We start from the raw sequence: 16,968 nt of genomic DNA on the forward strand, positions 1-16,968 counted from the left end.
CCCCCCAGTGGGATTGAAGAAAGCCATCAGAAAATTTAAACATGGCCTCCCAGCAGGGCCTGCAACTGAGCAATAGATTGGCATCTCTGAAAAGAGCTTCTAATTCTCATATTACTGGCAAAAGTCTACTGACTTATATTTTGGGCGTGAGCAAATAACAGTCTGTTAAATTAAAAGCTTATAAATTTGCTCTAATATGCTGTGGCCCTGTTTTGCATTTTCTTCCATTTTTTAGCACAGTAAATTCTCCCCTTCTCCCCAACGCCCCACTCCTAGATGGGAGAACTGAGGCTGGGAAAATAGGCAGTTTCTTCTTTTTTTGTCATTTCCAGGGACGATAAATTCCAGGGCTGTGGGTTCAAAGGATAGGGGTAGTGGTTTGTGTGACAGTGTGTGGGGGGGTTGGGGGGGTTCAGTGAATGGCGGGCTAGGGAGGAACCCTTAACACTAGGTTCCGGTTGCCAGCCTGCCTCCCACAAAGGTCAGGCCTGTGTCTGATAATAAAAATAATAGTAGCTAACGTTTATTGAGCACTTACTATGTGTGTCAGGCACTGGACGTGTGTTCTCACTTTCAGGTTTTACAACACCCCAGGAAAGCGGTCCTACAAAACTTCCATTTCCAGAAGAGGAAACAAGCAGGGAAGATTACCGGCAAGATCGTAAAGTTAAGAAAAGTATCAGAGAAGGGTCCTAAAGCAGGGAGTCGAATTTCAGGACCCGATTCTTAACCCTTACGAGGAGGGAAGAGAAGGGAGAGAAGAGGTGGAGAAGAAGGGCAGAGGAGCGAGGCGAGGCGGGGCGAGAGAGCTGGGAACCCATAAGGGCGAGCGCTGCGCAGGGACACTTCCAGCTCCGAGGAGTTGCTTTCTCCTTTCTCCCGCTTTCCCCAGCTACGCTATGGATTCCGCCCTAAATTTGGCAGTGTTGCGCAGTCGGGCGGGCTGGGTGGGCTGAGGCTGGGGGTAACCGCCCCCCCCACTCCAGCCTTTTTCCGCGGGGGCCCCCCCACCCACCTTCGGCGGCCCCTCCCACTCCGCTCTCCCCGCTCCTGACATCACACCCCGGGAGGCGGGAGGCGGGAGGCGGGATCGTGAAAGAGGGGGACGTGGGGAGGAGGCTCTGCGCCACCGAGAGGGAGAAGGGAGGGCGCTCAATCCCAGCCCAGAGCTTCAAAACAGCCCGGCTACTTCGCCTCGCGCCCCGGCCCGTCCGTCAGTCCCGCCGCCGGTGCCCCGTGAGTTGAGATTGCGCCCGAGGGCCGCGCGGCAGTTGTAGGGTCCCGGCGGCACTGGGCGTGCGTTGGGGCCCTGCACTCAGTGGACCTGGGGTGGTGGTGGCAGCGGGCAGCGGCTTGGGGCGTTGCGGGGGGGGGGGGTCCCTGCTGTTGGGGGGGGGCAGGGCCGAGGCCCCTCCCTGCGGAAAATCCACTTTTCCCCGGCCAGAGCACGATGGGGCAGGCTTCCCGCCGGTGCTTCACTAGCTTGGGACCCGGAATTCCACCTCCGCACCCTGGGACAGCTTCCTTCTCGGTGTGGGCTGGGGCGGGCGGGAAAAGTTAGGGGAGGAGTTCAAGGCAGCCCCCCTCGTCGCATGAGGGTCCACAGCTCCTTCAGCACTGTCTCCCACCTCTCCGAGTGCGTGGGACTGGCTGCGCCCAGGTCGGGTGATGGATGGGTCGTGCGGCGTAGCGCACCCTTTTTGGCCCGGGTGGCGGCTCCGTTACGCTCCCCATCGGCGGGGAGCTGCTGTCTTAGATCTGGGGCGGTGGAGGAGCCTCAGGGCGCTGCGAGGATGCCGCCTCTCCCCCTCCTCACCTTACTTAGCCTTCGTGGGGCTCGCGGGACTTCGAGGGCCGCACCCATGGGTTCCAGAAAAAGAGGAAACTAGAACTCGGGTGTGGACTATACAGAGTGCTGAATACACTTGCGTGAGGTCCTCATTTGAGGCCCACATGTGGGCCTCATAAATGGAGGCTCGTCTGAACCTGAACCTGAGGGAGACACCACAGAGGAAGGCCCTCCCTTCGGGCCACATGTGGCCCTTACTTTGGAACAAGGCCGAAAGCCTGGTTTCAGGTTTGGGGAAAGGGGCACTGCCCCTTCCCAATTCCACAGATGTGTGTGGGGGGGATTGTGGGCGGTGGTGAGGGTGATCCTTTAACTTACCTGCCTCTAAAAGGCAGAGACCGGCCTGAAAAGTGACAGGCAGAGGAAAGCTAATGCCCTTGGAGAGGGTCTGAAGAACAAGCAGCCCTAATATTGGACGATCCCACTCACGTGAGGCCCCTGGCACAGGTAAACGCATAGGCACGCAAAGTGGAGTAGAGTTCAGCAGGAGCTGGGGAAAGGGGAGTGGGGAATATGGCCTAATTGGGGCAGGGGTTTTGTTGGGAAGGGTGAAAGCGTTTTGAGTATAGATAGCAGTGATATGCCACTGTGAATGCGTTTATTGCCACTGAATTGTACACGTACAGGTGATTAAAATACTGTTATGAATATTTTACCATAATTTTTAAAAAAGTCTCCAGCTGCCTTTACATCGAATTAGTTAGAAATCCCAGGAGCTGTCTGTTGCTGCCCACCTCTCCCTAGAATCTGGCCTTGGGACGAGGAAGTGGAAGGAGGATGAGGAAGGGGTAGGATCCTGTTTCCCCGGGAGTCCTCAGGGACAAGGATGAAAATCAAAGCTGGCGGAGCCTTTGCAGCGCGCTAGAGCGCCCCGCTCTCCAGTTCCCCGGGAGCCTCTCACTCCTAGGTGGGGAGAGCCAGGCCAGAGGCTGCAAGTCAGAATCTCAGGTCACTGAGCTAGTAATGCTTAGAACCTGACGTGAACCTCCATCTACCTCCCCCACAAGAACCTCCCCTTTTCTCCTGGTGAGTTGTGGGGATCGGGGAGACCCTCTTGGAGAAATCAAGGCCCAGATGCCAAGCCTACAGCCTAAGGAGGTGTGTGGGGGTGGCAGGAAGGTGCAGAACCTGTTTTCCCACTGAGAGTTTTTGAATCTGCCACCTTTACCCCCACCTGGAATTGGGGAGTCAGGGTGGGAGGTAGAGAGCAAGCCACACAGCCTGGAGCTGCCTCTGTCCCTTCAGTGGGGAAACTTTGATTTGCCTGAAATCTGGGGACAGGTGTTTGTGTTGGAAGCCACAGAGGTGGGTAAGCCTGGGCCACGTTGGGAGATTCTGAGCTGACACTGAACAGCCCCACCCACACGGGAGGGGCCGTGCCCTGTCTGGCTGGCAGGGCTTCAGATCAGGACACAGCTCTTGAGTTAGCAGGACTCCATGGCAACTGATTATAAATGCAGGGCCCATCCATTCACTTCTCCCTGCCACCCCCCTTCACACTAGGCACACAAGTAATTTGTAAGGCCCTTTCTTCCTGGAATGGAAGTGAACATTTCACATACATTTCCTTTCTCTGCCCCTCACATAATATCTTTTTCACATGAGCTAAAACCATGTGCATTGGCACAACACTCTCAATTTTCCAAAAACAGGTGATTGATTCACAGGGAGGCTCAACTGGCCAATGTGTCATCTCAGGCACGTGCTAACAGCCCTGCCTTCTGCGGCCTTCCTGGTTGACAGGGACAGAGTGAAGGCCTCTCTTTGTCATAGTCAACCCACCAGACAGAGAAAGGGGAGTCTGTCCAGACAAAACTATATAAATGTCTTTCCAGGCCAAATGGGACGGCAGTGGATTGCTGGCTGGTTGGCGGGATTTGTTTGGGAGACAGGAACCCAGCCACCTGGCTGGGGAGCAGATAATTGTGTGTGTTGCAACATGCGGCCTCTGCCCAGCTCTGTGGACAAGTGGGGCGTCTGACATCAGGCTCCCGGGGCTAACACGGGATGAGGGTAGACTTCAGAGGGGAAGTGGTGGCAGCCATCACCCAGAGGCGTGGTGGGGTCCCAGGCATTGGGACTGGGGAGCAGAGCTCTTCCAGACGAAGCAGTTAAAGATGACTGGACTCCGGTGTGGGAGGAGGGCTCAGGGACATCTCACTGGGTTTGGAAAAGCGGGCGATTGGCAGAAGCAGCTGAAATGAGGAAAGAGGACAGCTGGCACCACGGACAGAACTAGAGGCCTGGCTCTTGGTTGTTAGCTTCAGTTTATCCAAGGAAAGAACGGGGCAGGGGTGGGGATGGAGGGAAAAGGAGGCCCCCCCCCCTTCCGCCCCAGGAGTGGTAGAGTCTGGCTTCCTGCAGCAGCTACTTAAAGACTGCAATTTCAGCAGGACCAACTTTGGCGGGAATCAGCAGATGCATCTGGCTCTTGTTAGGGATCGGCTGAGGTGGGGTGGGGGGAGTCTAAAAATATCAGAGGTAGAGCTTGCCACCCAGGGTGAGTGCAGGCTGGTAACCTGATACCCTCGGTGGGGGCTGGTGGTGGTGCCTGTAAGACGCTGCTCTGTACCAGAGTCCCTTGTGGGCTCTTCCAGGCAGCTAAGCCTTAGGTGGATGCCTGGAATGGGTAAGAGCTCTCTTCATTCAGGGCAGCCATGGGCTAAGATCAGAGGATTTCAGGGGCCTAAGAACATCCCATGGTGGCAGCTAAGGACACTCAGAGAGGTAAAGTGACTTGTCTGAAGTCACCCAGCAAGTTGGCTGCAGGTTCATCTCTATCTACCAATATAGAAAGATCTGTAAAGATATAGTTGAATTTTTTTTTAAAAGAGCAAGTAGTATAGCAATATGTGGGAAATATGCTATCTATAGCAACAAACAAATACTAGCAATATTTTGTATGTGCTCCTGCAATTCATATGTATTACATGTATACAGTGACAAATGTCTGGGAGAGTGTATCAGAACAGACTGATGTGGCTGGTTCTGGTGAAGGGGAGAGGAAGAGGCTGGCATGAAGGGAATGGGCAAAGGGACTCCAGTGTCATCTATCACAGAGAGTACGTTCGTGAGTTACTTGTGTACCTGAAGTTCAGTAATAGTAGCAGGCATTCTGCAGGTTTGGGGATGGGGGGCCTTAGAAGATGAGTTGCATGGTGGAGGCTCCACGGACAGAGAATCTAGGTAGGGCTGTGCGGTAATCCAGGGCCAAGTAATGGGGCCTTAAATCCAGGGGTGCCATCGGTCCCATGGAACATCGCCCTCAGAACATCACACTGTGGATGCCCCGTGGGTGTAATGGATTTCCCCCCTGGGTGCTGTTAGTAGACAGGGTGGTTGGAGAAGAGACAGCAACAGTGAGTACAGCTGGGGTGGGTTAGTAGCGCCATCATGAGATTCCCCAGCAAGGTTTCCAGGAGGCCACTGTGCATGGGAGTCTGGAGCTTTGAAGAGAACTTAGGAAGACATAAAGACCGGGGCTGGCTGGTCTGTGAGAGTAGGAAAGAAGGACTTAGGTTTTGCCAGTGTTATCAGTAGCAGTGAAAGTGATTACCATTGCTATTATTACAGCATTTATAGGATGCAAAGCAGGTTACTGGGCCATGTGCTTTACTTCCTTTATCTCATTTAAAGTGAGTCACAGCCCTGACTGGGTGGCTCCGTGGGTTAGAGCGTCGTCCTGTAGGTAGTACACCAAAAAGCTCTGGGCTCCATTTCCAGTCAGGGCACATGCCTAGGTTGAGGGTTCCATCCCTGGTTGGGGTGTGTTTGGGAGGTAACCGATTGATGTTTCTCTCTCTCTCCTTTCCTCCCTCTCTCAAATCAATAAACATATCCTCTGGGGAGGATTAATTAAAATGAGTAACAACCCTCCAGGTAGGGACTCCCATTATCCCTGTTCTATAGATGAAAAAAAAAATGGAGCCTTAAAAATGTTGCTTAAACGTACACACAAGGACTGTGTTGGGATCTGAATCCAAGCCTTGCGGTCCCCACAGACCCTGCTCCATTTCATGTATTCTTGTCCCATCCCTCTCTTTTAAAACAGACCCCCGTGTTCACCTCCTGAAACAATCCTGGTCCTTTGGGCTGAGAAAGTTTCTTTGCTGCAGGTGTCCAGGTGAGTGTCCTGGAGTTCAGCATTCTTCTTCCAGGGTCAGCCACCGCAGCCCTGGAGTTCCTCTCAGTCACCTGGTCGCAGGGAGCAGACCCACACGCCCATCCTACCCTGGCCAAAGCTATCTTATTTCCCTTCTATTTCGGGCCTGTGTGGAATGAAGGAGGGCATTCTGGGAATACTACTCTAGATGGGAACCCCCGGTCTAAATGGTGTCCAATTCTATTATCTCGGACAGTCTTTGCTTAAGAGAGGCGAGAGTTGCTGGGTGCAGGGACCCATCTGTGGTGTCCACCAGGGAGGGCATCTCAGACATCCAGCACAGAGCTAAGCGTGCAGCAAGTGCTCGATAAATCTCTGTCACATGAATAACTGAGAGAAGGAGTCTTCCTGCGGTCTGAGGCTGCTTCTTACTTCTCAGCCAACCCCAGTGAGGAGCCAGCTGGAGGCTGCCAGGGATGGGGAGGGGAGGGGAGGGGAGTGGAGAAGGGTTTGGGGACCAGGAGATAAAATTGGGACTGTGAGAAACAATCGGGATGGGGCAGCCGCTCCCTCTCCCTCCTGCCTTTGGTCGTGTCTGGTACCACATCAGGCCCAAGTGGTGTATGGTCAGTGTCCATCTATATCCGCATGACGTGGGGTCACATTCTTCTAGGACCAGAGCCCTAGGAGGCTTCATCTTTGACACACCCAGATGCATACCCACGGGCATTTAGAGATGATTTCTATAGCATACAGACAATGCTTAAAGCTGTAATACGCTCATATTTATTTTAAGGTACATTACTAAAACCTCAATCCTTTGTCAAGTGGTACCAATTTTTCATTTATGGAATAATACACATTTTAAAATTAATTGAGTTAAGCTAATGTGTTTTAAAGACAATTCTGGTAATGAATAGTACGGTTGGTACACAGGCAGAAATGACGGTGGTGGTGCCGGTGACACTATTGGTGTCCAGCCCCAGTCCCTTTCATGGATGTGCCCATATCCCACCCCCCACCCTCAGCTGTAGTGAGTGTTGGCTGCCAAGGACACGCGGCTTCTCCAGAGAATTTTAAGAAGCTCTTCGCTAGGTTCGTCTGGGAAGTTATGCCCTGCCCCCACCCCCAAGAATGAGAGGATGCTGAGCCCTTCTCTCTGACCCTTTTGACAGAGATTCTTCCAATTTTCACCCACATCTGGGGCTTCCTGGTGAGGCCCAGAGTGAGGAGCAGAGCCCCCGAAAAGTTACTGCCAGGTGCCAGGCACTGGACACAGCAGTGACCTGACAGACAATCCCCATCCGCAGGGAGCTCCAGTCTAGAGAGGTGAGACCAAAAACAAGCAAATACAGATGATGTTCAGTGGTATAAAGAAAATAAAATGGGAGTCACGTAGACTGGATGGCCTGGGAAGGCTTATTTAAGGAGGGGACTTTGGAGTTGAGGCTGAACAAAGAGAAGGAGCCAGATACACCAGCACCCCAAAGATCTTTCCAGAAAGGGGGGAATGACTCCTGTAAACATCACGCTGCTCTGAGTGGGAGGTAAGCGGGGTCTGTTGGGGAGAAGAAAGAAGCACTAAGCAAGGTTTGGAGTACTGCCCATCCTTGAGAGATTTGGGGGGCACTCTGTGAGGACCGGGACTGGGTGGTCCATGTCCTCATGTCCTCAAGTAGCACCTACTGTATACTCTCTATACTCAGGACAGATTGCTGGGAAATGGGGCCACATATTCTCCCCTCTTCTAATATCTTGGAAAGCAAGGGGCTGTTTCAGTCCCAGGCCTTGGGGGTAGGTGATCTGTTGAGGCTGTGGCATGATGATGTCTGGCCTCTGGGCCGTGTCGGGGCTGGGAAGCGTCCCCCCTCAGATCAGCTCAAGGCCCGACTACCTGATCTGCGGTTTTTACCCGAACCCCCCACTGTCTTTCATACCAGGGGCTGCAAAGCGCTCTTAGGTGTCCTCATGGTGTCAGATCCAAGGAGATGGAGGTGTTGAAATACCAGCCTCCAGGAAACTCAGAGCTCCCTCATTTTATTTTTTTAAATGAGGTCGTTACAGTGCACAATTCAGTGTATTTCAGTATAGCCACAGATAATGGGCAACCATCACCACAGTTGATGGGGGAACATTTTTGTCGCCTCACAAAGGAACCCTGTGCCCCTTAGATATCATCCCCTTATTTTCCCATCCCCCTCCCCCCTAATTAACCACTCATCTTTCTGTCTCTGTAGATTTGCCTATTCTGAACATTTTATATAAACAGAATCATACACTATGTGGCCTTTTGAGTCTAGCTTCTTCAACTTCGTGTGATACCTTAATTTGTTGTAGCACATACCTATCAGTACTTTATTCCTTTTCATGACCTAACCATACCCTACTGTATGGATATAACCCATTTAGTTTATCCGCTCATGAGCTGATGGACATGTGGGTGGTTTCCACCTTTTGGCTGTTGTAAATAATGCTGCTACAAACTTTCGTGCAAGTTTTTGTTGGACCTGGGTTTTCATTCCTCTTGGGCACATACCTAGAAGTGGCATTGCTGGGTCCTGTGGTAACTTTGTTTAACGGGTGAGGAGCTGCCAGACTGCTTTCCACGGTGGCTGCACTGTTTTACTTCCCCACCAGCAGTGCACGGGCATTCCAGTGTCTTTGCTTTAATTCAATGCCCAGTCCTGTCCTGGTTTCCTAAGAAGTGTTCATGGGTGGAATTCCTATAGTCTGGAGCAGGTCCTGGGTTCAGGGCTCCTGGGTCTAACTGAGGCCCAACTAAAGGCCCTGGGACAGGCTGGGTCCAGCTGAGTAGACTGGGGGGATTCATGCAAGGGAGGAAAGGCACGTACTCTGTGGTTCCTTGGGTTGGGACCGCCAGAGACAGAATTAGAATCAATGGATACTGCAGGGTGGGAGTCCTGATGCTGGAGTGATTTCGGGTGGCTCTGGACACAACATTAAATGACATTGTATAACTCAGGGAGAGTGTGCTTCCTTTTTTTAAAAAACCCTCATGGGAGGATATGTTTATTGATTTTAGAAAAAGAGGAAAAGAGAGAGAAACATCAGTTAGTTGCATCCCATTTGTGCCCCCACTTTTGTCCAGGATTGAACCCAGACCCCAGTCATACCAGTGTGCCCTGACTGGGAATTGAACCAGCAACCTTTTGGTGTACAGGGACGATGCTCCAACTGAGCCACCTGGTCAGGGTATGGTTCCCTTTTTACTTGTCTTTGAATCTTCAGATTTCATCAGAGGGAAACACTTAGTTGCTGCTAAACTCTTGATGCCTCTCTGAGTCTAGTTGATGTTCTTTCACCTGATGGGGCAGGTCTTCAGCTTGGTCCTTTGGCAGGTCACAACAATGAACTAGAACTTGTGAACTTTTGGGGGTGGGGGGGAGGTTCTTTATTTTACGGTCTATTTGTGTGGCAAGCGATGATGAGTTTCCATTTCCAGGCAGCCAGATTTCTCTTTAAAACACATGTATTTCTGTTAGACAGTGCGTTTGTTTAAAGACAAAGATAAAGTAAAACCCTGCACTGATACTTCAAGAAGGTAGTAGGCAAATGACTGAAGTTTGGAAAGCCTTGTTCTCAAGTTTAGGATCCCAAAACCAGATGCAGTGTCAGGAAGGGCAAGGTCCCAAACCCTGGGGCACATACAGATGGAAACTGGAAGCAATGAAAATAACCCAGGCGGAGGCTGTGGGCAGGGGCAGTCCTGCCTGATCACACAGTGCCTTTCAGCTGAGGCCGCATGAGTTCACAGTTCTCGTCATGTGGGGTCAGTTTCCCAGTTCCATGGGTGGACGGTGTCATAACTGCAGATGCAATGTCAGCAGGGGTGCCCCAGTTGGAAAGGGGAGGTGTTAGGATTGCCTTTCTTTCTAGAAGGCCTCTGGGCATGCCAGTGAGGAAATGTTATGGTGTGGTTCCAAGTTCATTGGGATGGCTCCCCAGCTGACTTAGCATCTGCCCTGGTCATGAGTGTTTCACGGAAGGAATCTCTTCCTGTCAGCCCCCCTGAGCCCCCGGTTAAGGGGCGTGACCTGCCTGTTCTCAGGTTGGGGAGTCTGTGTGAGCTGGGTGTCCTGATGGAGAGGTGCTATGTAAGGCAGGGTTCTCTAAGAAACAGAACCAGTGGACGTATATTTTAAAGAGATTTAGTTTAAGGAATCGGTGCACACAATTATGGAGGCTGGCAAGTCCCAAATCTGCCAGGTAGGCTGGCAGGACCTAAGGAAGGGTGAATATTGCAGTTTGAGGGGGGGAAAGTCAGCCTTTTTTGTTTTATTCAGGCCTTCACCTGATTGAAAGAGGCCCACCCACACTATGGAGGACAATCTGTTTTTCTCAAAGCCCACTGGTCTGAATGTTGGTCTCATCTAAAACAAATCCTCATGGAAACATGGTGGCCCAGCCAAGCTGACACATTAAAGTAATGATCACAGATGCTTTAGGCAGTGCAGACACACAGCATTGCACCAAATAGAATATTTTAAATATTCCCTTTTAAATTCCCTTCTAGACCTCCCAAGGAGAAGATCTCAGTTTTGTGTGAATGTGTCTTTAAAACTTCTCAAACATGAGTGACATCCTGTTTCAGCAAAGAGAGAAAGCTGGCTTGGACTCACAGCTTTCAGCAGCAGCAGTTTCCAGCCAGAGTCTAATAACATTGTTTTGTTTTCATTGTATTTCTCTTCCCCAGCACCACCTACTTATGGCAGGCAACCTGACTTTCCATTTCAGTTGTGATATAAGGATTCCTTTGGTAAAGATGTGAGTTTAAAAACTAAGTTACTAGTGATACAGGTGGTACCCAGGCAGACCTGAAATTCTGAAGGTGGTGCAGGAATGACTGACTTGGAAAACACTGATGTAAGCATAGTGGGGATGGTGCACGAAATATCCCCTAATTGTCTGTTTGGACTTCTTCCCCGCTTGGAGACAACTGTGGTGGTTCATTTCCACTAGGTGGCTTCCCCCTGAGAGTGGTGGCAGTGGACAGAAGGAGAGAGTGCCAACTGGCCCTTGGGGAGGAGAAGGAACTGCAGGTAGCAGTTCTGAGAAACTCCTTTGCTGGGATTTTGGCCATGATTGGTGCATGTACAGCACTTGTTATATGCAGATGCTGTTCTAAGTTTGTTCACTTTTTATTACCCAACAGTCCTAGGAGGTAGGTGTACCATTGCCATCCCCATTTTACAGATGAGGAAACTGAGGCAATGAGTGGTAAAGCTGCAAGGTCACAGTCCAGTTTGGCTCCATCTGAGCTTGTATCGAGTTTTCCTCACATTACTTCCTGTTGGTCTTCTCTGTCTCGTCTCCTTCCTGTGTGAATTTACGCAGAGGTGGAGACATGGCTTTCTGGTTTGGAGACCCTTGGGCCTGCCGAGCTGTAGACCCCTAACTTGCTGGCAAAATACATCTGTAGCAACGATTTTCAACTGATGTGCCACGAGAATTTTTAAAACATGCAATACCTGACTATTTAGTCAGGGGCACTGATCTCTTTTCCTTTACATTGTCTGTAGCCAAGACAACAGTAGCCATCTAGTGTGAATGAATCAGAATTATACCTTTTCTTTGTCAGATTGGTAAAAAATATATTTTTTGGTGTGTTGCAGGACTTGAGTAATTAGTTCATGTGTGCCATGAGATGAGAAACATTGAAAACCACTGATCTGTAGAAAGGACAGTTCTTGTCACCCGCCTCACCCTGAGCCACCTAATCCGAGTCCACCTCACCCCCACGCGGACATGTGCGCCTGCAGGTGCAACACCAACCCTCTCTGGGCTGGGGTGTGGGTTTGCTGGGCGGTGTAATTACAGGGAGCTCGGTGGATGCCAGGAGCCAGCAGGGAGCTTTTTAATTGAGGGGGTCAGGCAGCAGTCATTGGCAGGGTGGTGGTTATTAGCTCTTCTGCAAGAGCTGCCCAAACTAGCAGACATTCACCAAGTATGTGCTGAGTAACCTTGAGCACTGGCATATGAAGATGGATAAGATGTGGTTTCTGTGCTTGATGAACTCTGAGTCTCATAAAGCAGTGATTCCTCTGTATCCGTTTGTGCTTGCTGTGTAACAAAGCACCGTGCAATGCAGTGGCTTACAGCAGAAAACAATTATTTAGTTCACGATCCTGCAGGTGGGCAAAATGGGCTTGGGTCACTGGGTGGCTGGCTGATTTAGGGTGGCCGTGGCTGGAAAGGCTCATCTCTACTCCACAAAGTCTCCAGCCCTTCAGGAGCAGCCGGGGTTCGGTGGATGGAGAAATGCACTCCACCTCTGAATAGGAGGATCTGATTTGTTAAAACTTTATTAAAACCCATTGTGCTTATAAACCTGAGGGATATTGAACTGTATTTTTTTCTTATATTTTTTCTTGCCTGCTTTTGAGATCAGGGTACTGTAGGCCTCGTAGAATGAGTTGGGAGGTATTATTCCCTCTTCAATTTTCTGGGAGAGTTTATGTGGAATTGGTAGTATTCTTCCCTAAATGTGAGGCAGAGTTCACCAGTGAAGGCTTCTGGACCCAGCATTTTCTCTTTGGGAAGGAATTACAGGCTGTTGATAAATATTCCTTCCTTCTTTTGCTGCCAGAATTGAAAGGAAGTCTAACTCCATTTCTTGACTCCTTTTTAGCCCTTTTGCTCCTTGAAACCTGGCTCCTTCAGCCATTCATTCAATACACATTTATTGAGCACTACCTATAAACGAGGCATTGTTGTCAGTGTTGGGAGTACCATCCTGTAAACACACGCCAGGTCCCTGACACCAGCAGGAGAAATAACAATGCCCAAGTACACAGCTACAATATAATCATCGGTCACAAGGAGAAAAATAAAGTGCTTTCCTTTAATTCACTGAAATTATTACCAAGCTTGCCAATGAGCTAATTTTCCATCGTGATTTTTTTCCCCTAGTCTTTCCTCTCTCACCTTCTGGGTCCCCCCACCCACTCTTGGTTTTCTCCCCACACTGCCCCCACATTTCTGTCTCCTTTGTTGCCCCCCATCCTCTCCTGTGCCAGCACTTTCTCCTTGGGTAATATTTCATTTCATATCTACCAGTGGCTTTGTTTCTTATCCACACACCCATGACACTGGATTTTGTTCCCAGCTCCTGTTTTCTCCCAAGTGACAGTCCCACCCACATTTCCAACTGCCCGACACTTTCCGTCATTGTTAACTAGACATCTCTAAGAGGAAATGAACTGTTTTCCTTGTCCTTCAAATGCTCCACCTGCTCCAATCCAAGTGCATTAAGTGGAACCAGTGTCCACTCTGGCACAAGCTGGTGGCCCCCAGAATCCTTTGCTTGATCCCTTGGCACATCACCAGGTCCTGTAGGTTCTGCTGAAGAACTCTTGATCTCTCTTTTCTGCCCACATCCCTGTTCCTGCCTCAGCCAAGACCCTCATCGTTTCTTACCAGGGCTGCTCCAGCAACTCCCTCCATTCATCACCTTCTAATCCATCGGCCTGACTGTGGCATGTTTTTCTTGCAGACGTGGATCTTGTTACTGCCCTCCCTGAAAGCCTTCCCCATATCCCACTGCGTCCAGGATAATACTCAGACTCCCAAGGCCCGTTAGGTTCTGGCCCCGCGTGGATTCTGGCTCAGCCCCGGACCCTGCCCAGCACACACCCTGCTCACACTTGCAATGCTTTACACCCTGCCCCCTCAGCCCTACCTGGCCCATCCTCTGACAGCCAGCTCAGATGTCACTTCCTCTGGGAAGGCTCTGACACTGTTCTCACCCCAACACAGGGCTCGTCACACCTTCCGCTGTGTTCTCACAGCATGCACATCACCACATTGTGTTTATTTATTGGTACATGTTTGTTCCTCTTGTACCTGGGAGTTCTTAGGGGACATGGAGCCTGCCTTACTCATCTGTGTATCACTAGGGCCCAGTACACGGTCAGCACTCAGTGAGTGCTCATTGAGTGAATAATTGTTCCACTTGAAAATAATGAAGGCTGGGGTCTGAGCCCTGGTTCCCCCCTGGTAACTGAACCATGTAGCCAAACCCCTTAATTTCAATTTGTCACCTGCAAAGTGCATCATAGTCCTTGCCCATCCTGTAACAGGGCCACCACCTTACTGATAGGTGTTTACCTTGTGCTCAGTGGAGGGAGGTGATTTCAGGACTCATGGGTGACTTTGTGTTCTCTGCTTCCTTTGTCCCCAGCCTGCTTAACAAAGTGTATACCACTTGGTAGGACCTGGAGTAATGACCCTTAGTGATGACCAGCATTAGAAAGCCACATGTGGCCCCAGGACTTTGGACTGATTGCTTGATCAGGCCTCAAAATAACAGCACCCTAAAAGAGAACAGAAATTAAAATTTAGTCTGAGCAACATGCTGGTTTGTTTCTATGGTACCTGATTGCCTGGGTTCAAATCCCAACTGTAGCCTTCACTAGCTGTGTGGCCTTGGGGAAGTTGCTTAACCTCTCTGAACTTTATTTTCTTTACCTGTAAAATGAGTCTAATTATAACAGTGACAGCATAGTATTTTTCTGAGGAATGAGTAAGTTAATACATGTAGAGAGCTTAGAACAGTGCCTGGCACATACTAGGCAATAAATGTTGGCTGTCATTATTGTTGATATTGTGGCTATTATTTCAGTGGGCTGAAAGATCCAGGGCTGAGCAGGCAGAATCATCCTCTGTGGCTTCTGTCCTGAAGTACTGCCAAATCCCAGTGTCCTGCCTCTTGTCATTTCTGAATGGAGTCAGGTATTGTCTTTGTGCCCAGGAGCCCTAGCCACAGTGAGCACAAGGCTGGCCAACCCAGGGCAAAGGGGCTTCCGTGATCCCCAGGGCATTTTGGAGGCCTGGATATTTTGGGCTGGCTGCTGTCTAGATACCAGGTCAGGAGGCTGAGCTGACCTCTGCCTCCTTGAAAACAGAGACCAAAACTGCTGTCCCCTCCAAGTGCTGTGGGCAGTGGGAGGGACATAGGTTCCAGCCAGCCTGCGATTGAACTGCCATCTCCAGGGTGGGCCTGGGAATCTCTTTGGCAGCATGGCCTGGGCAACCTCTTACCAGCTGGCCTTCCCCAGCATCAGGGCCTAGAGCTTCCCAGGCCTTTGGAACCAGGAGCTGTGGGTGGAGCACTTCTGGGTTGGGGGAAATGGCTCAGACCTCCAGATGCTAAACATCTCAGGTCTGTTTTGAAAGACTCCACACCTCAGGATTATCCTCTTGCATACAATTCTGGGAAAAGGCTCCAACTCAGGCTGAGAATAGGCTGTGGTGTAAATTGTAGAACTCCCGAGGGTGGGAATAAAATTGGGTGGGCTGAGTGGTCATCTTAACATCGTGTTCTCTCTCCGCGGGAAGGCGGCTCTTGTTCCCTTGCACAAAAAGGAGCCAGTGCCAGAGCAGCTTCCTTTTAGCAACAGCTGGGGCCGGGCTGCCTGCAGTGGAGATTTGTATTTTTATGAAGGGACGAGAGGAAGGGACCCTGACACTGTCAATGGCAGGCTCATGGCCTTCTCTCCACCTGTAAGATCCTGACGGTGATGTTGTACCATCAACAGTTAATCAGAGGTTATTTCTGTGGAGTAGGGGGCCAGTGAGTCACCAGCAGGACTTTCTTCATACCCAGGGCTAGATGTGTAGTGCACACACACATACACACACATACACACATGCATTTCAAGCAAACTTAGGACTTTGAAGACAGTGAGGAGATCGCAGTTGTTCGTGTATCCTGTTTGTCATCTGAGGTCTAGATGGAGATTTCCGGGCAGTCCCATCTCTCATCCTGTCAGCCAGCACTTTAGAGCTTGAAATTCACTGAGCAGCAAACACTCCATTCTGTGTGCAGACTTTCCATGGCCCCACTTACACTTCCCAGTGCCTCTTCTCCTCGCCCTCCTCCTGACCCCTCATCCCAGTTCCCATGCCCAGAGGAATCAGAAGCCCATGTACTGCTCCTCCTCTTCTGGTCACTGACTGTTTTTCATTTTAAGAAATGATTTTAGTAAGTTCTAATATCCTATGTTCTATATTATTTTCTGTGGTTGTTTTATGGGTATTTCATGGAATGGAGAGATTTCGGGTCTTCACTCTGAAGATACTTTTCCGTGGTTCCTGCAATGCCCCTAGACCAGGGTTGAGGAGTCCAGGCGTAGTGCTCTGCCAGATCCATCTGAGTTTCGGGGGGGGGGGGGCATGCTGCAGTACATTTAGGAAACAGAATGTAATCCGTTCTGCCATGTCAGGATGAATTCTTTTAGTGATTAAGGGCCCAAAATCCAAACCAATCTCAGAGTAGGTTAATAAAGACAACATGTGCTTCAGCTTGGCCAGTGAGCCAACAGGTTTTAAAGGCAGGAAACTCTGCCCTGGCTGGGCAGCTTGGTTGGTTAGAACGTTGTCTTGCTACACCAAGGTTTTGGGTTCAGTCCTCGGTCAGGGCACATACAAGAAGTGACCAAATGAATGCATAAATAAATGGAACAATTTAATGCTTCTCTCTCTCTTCCTCTCCCCCTTCTCTCTCTAAAATCAATAAATAAACATTTTTAAAGGGGCAGAAAACTCTATTTTTCGTACAAGTGAAGACTAAAGCATCCTTTTCCATCAAGCCCTTTCTTAATTAGCCCAGTCATATCTCAGTTTCAGCTAATGGGCCAATGCAGAGAGATGCTGCCTTCCCAGATCGCTCGTGTCTGGTGCAAAGCATGAGGGAAGTCCAGCTAAAGGAATGAAAACAGAAATGATGCTGCCCATGCCCTCCTGCCTGAGTTTAATTAAGCTACCATGTGATTTTCATAAGCCCTAAGCATGTGAGCAGGAACGAGGGTCGTAGAAAAATGTTTTTGATTCAGAACTGGAAAACCATGGATTGGAGTCGCCCTACCTCTGCGACCTTTGGCAAGTTACCTGAAGCCCTTGTAAGCCTCAGCATTTCATCTGTAGAAAGGGAATAATGATACCTTGTTCTCCCAGCTTCACAGAGTTGATCTGAAGATCCAACACGAGACAGGCTGTG

The 16,968-nt window shown here is 50.1% G+C and overlaps 1 protein-coding gene across 1 annotated transcript in view; it reads left to right on the plus strand.

Annotated features, from left to right (window-relative positions):
• The first annotated feature begins 1,090 nt into the window (after positions 1 to 1,090).
• EMP2 (epithelial membrane protein 2) overlaps positions 1,091 to 16,968 on the plus strand; it is a 36,109-nt gene continuing 20,231 nt past the window's right edge. Inside the window, exon 1 of the mRNA XM_053672167.1 lies at positions 1,091 to 1,236. The gene's annotated coding sequence lies outside the window, so the exon portion shown is untranslated. The remainder of the gene's footprint in view (positions 1,237 to 16,968) is intronic.

The sequence above is a fragment of the Artibeus jamaicensis genome, unplaced genomic scaffold, assembly GCF_021234435.1.
Source record: "Artibeus jamaicensis isolate MK-2021 breed Jamaican fruit bat unplaced genomic scaffold, CSHL_Jam_final contig_729, whole genome shotgun sequence".
Classification (NCBI taxonomy): domain Eukaryota; kingdom Metazoa; phylum Chordata; class Mammalia; order Chiroptera; family Phyllostomidae; genus Artibeus; species Artibeus jamaicensis.